Raw genomic sequence first — 6,837 nt, forward strand, 5'->3', positions numbered from 1 at the left:
CAGTAGGCTGGGGGTGGGCAAGAAGTGGGGAGGGAATACCACCAGGGCAGCTGACCTAAACCAACCAAAAGGGATACTCTATACAATATGATGTCACACTCAGCAATAAAAGGTGGGAAAGGGGAAGTGTGTGTGTGGGGGGCTCTCATTATGAAGACATCTGCCCTCCCAAACAACCGCTAGGTGTATTGAGGCCCTGCTTCCTAGGACGTGGCCAAACATCAGTCCTTGATGGGAGCCTTCTCCTTGTTGAGCTTCATGAGGTCCTGGTCAGCTCATCTATCCAGCCTGTCCAGGTCCCTCTGGATGACAGCACAACCCTCTGGTGTATGTCAGTCCTCCCAATTTTGTATTATCTCCAAACTTGCTGAGGATGCACTCGGTCCCAGAATCCAAGCCATTAATGAAGATGTTTAACAGGACTGAACCCCATATCAACCACTGGGGTACACCACTAGTGACTTAGTGTCCAATTGGACTTTGTGCCACTGATCACCACCCTCTGGGCCTGGCCATTCAGACAGTTTTCAATCCACTTCAACGTCAACTAATATAGCCCATACTTTGTCAGCTTGTCTGTGATGATAGTGAGACAGTGTCAAAGTTTTAGTAAAGTCAAGATAAAGAACATCAACTGCTCTCCCCCCATCCACCAAGCTAGTTGCCCCATTATAGAAGACTATCAGATAGGTCAAGCATGATTTCCTAAACCCATGCTGACTGCTATCAATTACCTTCTTGTCCTTCATGTGTTTGGAAATGCTTTTCAGGAGGATTTTCTCCATCACCTTACCAAGGCCTGAGGTGAGGCTGTTGGCCTGTAGTTCCCTGGTCTTGCTCTTCTTGAAGATAGGAGTGACATTTTCTCCCTTCCAGTCTTCAGGAACCTCTCCCAATTGCCATGGCTGTTGAAAGATAATTGAAAGTGGTCTCTCAATGATATCAGACAGCTCCCTCAGCACTTTTTGGTGTGAAGTGTCAGGCCCCACAGTCCCATATATTTCCAGTTTGTTTAAGTGCTTCTTAACCTAGACCTCCTCCACTGAGGGTAAGTCTTCCTTGCTCCAGACTTTCCCTCTGGTCTCAGAAGCCTGGTATTCCTGAAGGCCAGTTTTACTGGTAAAGACTGAGGCAAATAAGGCATTGAATACTGAGAACCACTGAGTACCTTGCTTTTTATCAAAACAATGCTTTTGAAATATTCCCCTTTGCTCAGTAAACTCAGTGTTTTATTAGCAAGTTCAATGTTACATTATTACAAATACAGATTATAAATGACAATGGCACAATCAGTATTTCAGTCTGAAAAGTGAACAAGTATGTTCAAAGAAAATAAGCTGAGTAGGAAAACATGGAGCACATCCAATTTTACTGGGTTAGCTGCTCTCAAAAAGAACTGTACATAAAAACAGAATATCCATTTTATGCACTGTAAACCAAGGTTATATATACGCTGATTCTGACACTGTATCATAAAACAACTTAAGAAGAAATCCTGGATAAAGTTATGTTTTCTTTCTTGTCTCTTCTTAGATAAAGAAGATAAAACTCCCCTTTTATCTTCTGTACTGGGTCTGGCTGGAATGTTAACTTTCCCGGCAGCAGCCCATACAGTGCCGTACTGTTGCAGGAAGCACGGCCGAAAGCACGACAGACACCAGTAGAGTCAGATCATGCTCCAATTTATTGCCCGAATAGCCTAACTTTTATAGAGAACTTAACAGGGGTGGACAGTGTTTCACACAAGATTATTGGTCAAAAGCACTCAGACAAACAGCTACAAGAAAACAACCCCACCTGCAAGAAAACAACCCCCTTGTGATTAGCAGTCACATAGACCTTGTCCTTGAGGCCAGCTACTGGTAACAATATTTTCCTGAATTCCTCAATTGGGCGATGTGGGAACACTGTCATGGGAACTTCTCATAGTTGCCCTGGTAGCTTGGTTTGCTCAGCTACAGCAAGCCATGGGATTTTTGCTGTTTCAAGAAATCCCTCAACAATTCCCCCTTCTTCTTTTGAGCAAACCAAGCTTGACACAGCAGTTTTACAAGTAACTCTTTAGCTATACTTACAACACACAACGATGATTACCACCACCATAAACCAAATCCTTAATCCCCTTGTGATTAAACCCAGCAACCATCTACACTTTGTTTCAAACAAGTCAGTGAACCATTGATTGAAAGGATTGATACCATATTGAATCTTTCTCATGTGCTCTTTCAGGAAAGTAATGGATTTGTGAATTGACTCATTATGATCAGAAAGGTTTAAACAGTACATTCCCTTAAAGTCCTCACACCCATTCCTTTGAGCCAAAAGCAAGATCCTGTAAAAGCAGATGTCGCAGACTATTTTGATCTGGTAACATCTCCTCAAGTATCTCTGTCGTGGCATAGGCTTGCCTCTCGGCCCAGCATACCAATTTTTCTAAGTTGTTACGTGTGGCCGCAGATGCCACTCCAGGCACTGAAATTGCTAATGCCGCTCTAGCTGCAACCCCACACAATTCAACATTATCATTGCAATCCGGTGCAAGCAATGTCCATTTATGTCTGGTGATCTCACGCAACTGTAACAAGCTAGGAGCAAATACAAAGAGTTTATCTTTGTAACAAGGACATCTGATAGCATTTGCAGGGATACCTTGCCAGGCCCCATCCCCACAAATCAGAAGCACATCAGGAGGTAAGGCCAAAGCTGTACAATTGTTCCAAACACTGTAGTTGTTACCCCTTGTCTCCATGCTATAAACCCCTAAACCCTGCTTAGCAGCGTCATTGCAATCACAGGTGTTATTTGTGTCTTTGTACCAGTATGGCCTTTTCCAGGTTCCTGTAGCAGGAATCATCTGATATCCACGGCTACATTCACTTTTGTAGCCACCTTTCAGGTTGATACACATTTGACTACAGATACCAAGGTTTTGACATTCATCAATGTCTCCACAGTTTCTCTTGTCTATAAACTCAAACCCAGCTGGACAGTCACATTCATTTATGATGCATTCCTCCAAGGGCTCATCACCCCAGTCCTTGCAGTCTCTCTGCTGGTTACACACTTTATTGATATCTATGCATTCTCCACTTCTTCACTTGAATTTGCCAGGTCCAGAGCACTGAATAACATTGTTACAGTTTGCTTCATCAGTGCCATCCAGACAGTCTCTCACACCACTGCACTGCCTACTCCCATGGACACAGTTCCCATCTTCACATCTGAACTGGTCTGGCCTGCAGGTCCGAGAAGGGCAGTTAATTTCATCACTTCCATCCTTGCAATCAGGATCTCCATCACATCACCACTTCTTGTGGATACATTCACCTGAGCCGCACTGCACCTCACTCGTAGAACACTTCACTGGAGGTGCAGGCTGGCGGCCACACTGCTCCAAAGATTCATCTGAGTGGTCGGAGCAGTCAGCATCATCAACACACACCCAGCTGATAGGGATGCAGGTAGAACTCTTGCACTGAAACTCATGAACACCACAGGTAGGAGGTGCACACTCCAGCTCATCGCTACCATCACTGCAGTCATCTTGAACATTGCAGACAAAGCTTTTGGAAATACATTGCCCACTACTGCATGTGAATTCTGCTGCACTACAAGTCACAATGCCACAACTCTCTTCATCTTCTCCACTGTCGCAGTCCTTTTCACCATCACATTTCCAGGACACTGGGATACACTGGGTTGACTGAGGACCACAGCTGATTTCATTTACCCGGCATGTTCTCGTATGACACAGCTCAGCACTCTCATCAGACCCATTTTCACAGTCCGGATCCCCATCACACTGCCATCTGTTTGGCACACACTGACCACTGTTGCACACAAAGTCAGATTCAGCACACGTCTTCTTCACACAAGCACTCTCATCACTGCCATCTGAGCAGTCTTCACATTTTGCTCTAGCACCGTCGGCAGCAGTGCACAGGCCGGCGAGGGCGAGCAGCAGGCAGAGTGCCCCGCAGCGCGGCAGCACCCACCGCCGCCCTGCACCTGTGTCACTTATACTGCTCCTATTACCCATGCCGTTAGTGTCAGTGGCATCCTCCTGGTACCGTTTCTGTCTTTGTCGCCCCTTACTCTCCCCCTTTTCTTTTTTACCACTGACCATTCACCACAAATGGGTGAGACACATGATTACTAGTTAGGAAAGAGAGTGTAACGTCTGCTATACGGCTGCAGGCCGTGCCAGCTGCAACCCTAGAAGCTGTTTGTGAACGAGCCTGACTGACGGTGGTCATTTGGCGGTGTAATCTGCGTCTCTGCTCTCCTGCCCTGCAATAGAGCTAAATTGTCATTAATAGTCTGTAGAATGTGGCAACCCCACGGAATGTTATCCAGAAACATAGTTATAACACCGATCTGGGGACGAATAGTCTTTTTTGCATTGCAAGATAACTTCTTATAAAAAGAATGCCAGAGAGAAGCAGCACAGCCGCTGCTGCCGCTGTCTCCATGGTTACGTCAGACAGGCTGCAGGGTCCTGATCTCCGCCCCTCTGCTCTGTGCCGACTCGCCACATGGTGAGGGTCGGCCGCCATTGTCCACTGACGCCTCTGGTCTCCCGTAGCAACTCGATCTCGGATGGCCCGTATCGCACCGCGATTACTTCAATTTCATGCGATTACTTCAAATTTCCCGCGTCCCCCCGCGATTCCGCGTCTCTCCGCGATTCCGCGTCTCACCGCGATTCCTTTTTCCGCGTCTCTCCGCGATTCCGCGTCTCACCGCGATTCCCTTTTCCGCGTCTCTCCGTGATTCCGCGTCTCACCGCGATTCCGCGTCTCTCCGCGATTCCCTTTTCCGCGTCTCTCCGCGATTCCGCGTCTCTCCGCGATTCCGCGTCTCACCACGATTCCCTTTTCCGCGTCTCTCCGTGATTCCGTGTCTCACCGCGATTCCGCGTCTCTCCGCGATTCCCTTTTCCGCGTCTCTCCGCGATTCCGTGTCTCTCCGCGATTCCCTTTTCCGCGTCTCTCCGCGATTCCGCATCTCACCGCGATTCCTTTTTCCGCGTCTCTCTGCGATTCCGCGTCTCTCCGCGATTCCCTTTTCCGCGTCTCACCGCGATTCCTTTTTCCGCGTCCCCCCGCGATTCTGCGTCTCACCGCGATTCCTTTTTCCGCGTCTCTCCGCGTCCCGTTTCTCACCCCGAGGCCGTTGCCCAGGTCGGTTAGTAGGGTGTTTCAATGCTTCTCTCTGTGCGGTGGTCGGCTTGCCGTGTGCCTCGGATCTCACGGCGCCGCTCCGATCTCCCGGCGCCGCTCCGATGTCCCGGCCTCAGCCTGTTCGGGTCTCAGCCTGTTCGGGCGCCATATGTTGCAGGAAGCACGGCCGAAAGCACGACAGACACCAGTAGAGTCAGATCATGCTCCATTTTATTGCCCGAATAGCCTAACTTTTATAGAGAACTTAACAGGGGTGGACAGTGTTTCACACAAGATTATTGGTCAAAAGCACTCAGACAAACAGCTACAAGAAAACAACCCCACCTGCAAGAAAACAACCCCCTTGTGATTAGCAGTCACATAGACCTTGTCCTTGAGGCCAGCTACTGGTAACAATATTTTCCTGAATTCCTCAATTGGGCGATGTGGGAACACTGTCATGGGAACTTCTCATAGTTGCCCTGGTAGCTTGGTTTGCTCAGCTACAGCAAGCCATGGGATTTTTGCTGTTTCAAGAAATCCCTCAACACCGTACTCTGTACTTGTAGCTGGAACAGCAGTGTTATCACACCAGTGTTGTGTCTACTGCTGAGCAGCACTCGCACAGCATTGGGCCTTTCTCTAACCCTCCTAGGGGGTGGGCAAAAAGTGAGGAGAGAAACATCACTAGGGCAGCTGACCTAAACCAATCAAAGGGATATTCCATACCATGTGGTGTCACACTCAGCAATAAAAGGTGGAAACAGGAAGAAGAGGGGAGGGGTGGGCTCTCGTTGAGAAGACGTCGGTCCTCCTCTCGAACACCGGCTGCGTGCGTTGAGGCCTTGCTTCAAGGACGTGGTCAATCATCGCTCATTTGTGGGAAGTAGAGAGTAATTTCTTTCCTCTGCACTTCCATATAGCTTTCATTTATTTTGTTTGTTTGTTTTCCTCCCTTTTATTTCCTTTCCCTTTTATTTCCCCTTAATTAAATTGTTTAGTTCATGGTAGTCTTTATTTAATTATTATTATTATTTCCCTTTAATTAAATTATCCTTATCTCAACCCGTGAGTTGTTCTTTGCTTTACTTCTCCCCCTCCTCATCTAAAGGAGGGGGAGTGAGAGAGCGGTTGTGGGGTTTAGCTGCCCAGCACGGTAAAACCACCACATCTTCGCACAGAGATGCTTGCGTGAAGCATCTGTAGTAAAACTGAAACTGTCAAAAAGGCACTTGAAACTCATGCTGAAGCTTTGAAAGGTTATTTTGTATTGATTTAGGAATGAAGTAAGCGGACCACAGGAATTTAGCTATTAGTCTCAGTTCTCAAAGAAACGTGTTAGAAAATTATAGTTTTGTCAGTTATCTTATTATATTATTATTTTTGACTTCAGTGCCAGGGAAGCTCATGGAGCAGATTATCTTGAGTGTCATCACACGGCACTTGCAGGGCAACCAGGTGATCAGGCCCAGTCGGCATGGGTTTATGAAAGGCAGGTCCTGCTTGACAAACCTGATCTCCTGGGCTGAGGCCAACTGTATGAAGTTCAACAAGGCCAAATGCTGGGTCCTGCACCTGGGGCACAACAACCCCAAGCAGCGCTACAGGCTGGGAGATGAGTGTCTGGAAAGCTGCCTGGCAGAGAAGGACCTGGGAGTATTGGTTGATAGTCGGC

The 6,837-nt window shown here is 47.5% G+C and overlaps 1 pseudogene; it reads right to left on the bottom strand.

Annotated features, from left to right (window-relative positions):
- Positions 1–527: 527 nt before the first annotated feature.
- Positions 528–4,556, bottom strand: LOC116501362 (annotated as a pseudogene).
- Positions 4,557–6,837: the final 2,281 nt, after the last annotated feature.

This window comes from Aythya fuligula, chromosome W, assembly GCF_009819795.1.
Source record: "Aythya fuligula isolate bAytFul2 chromosome W, bAytFul2.pri, whole genome shotgun sequence".
NCBI classification, from domain to species: domain Eukaryota; kingdom Metazoa; phylum Chordata; class Aves; order Anseriformes; family Anatidae; genus Aythya; species Aythya fuligula.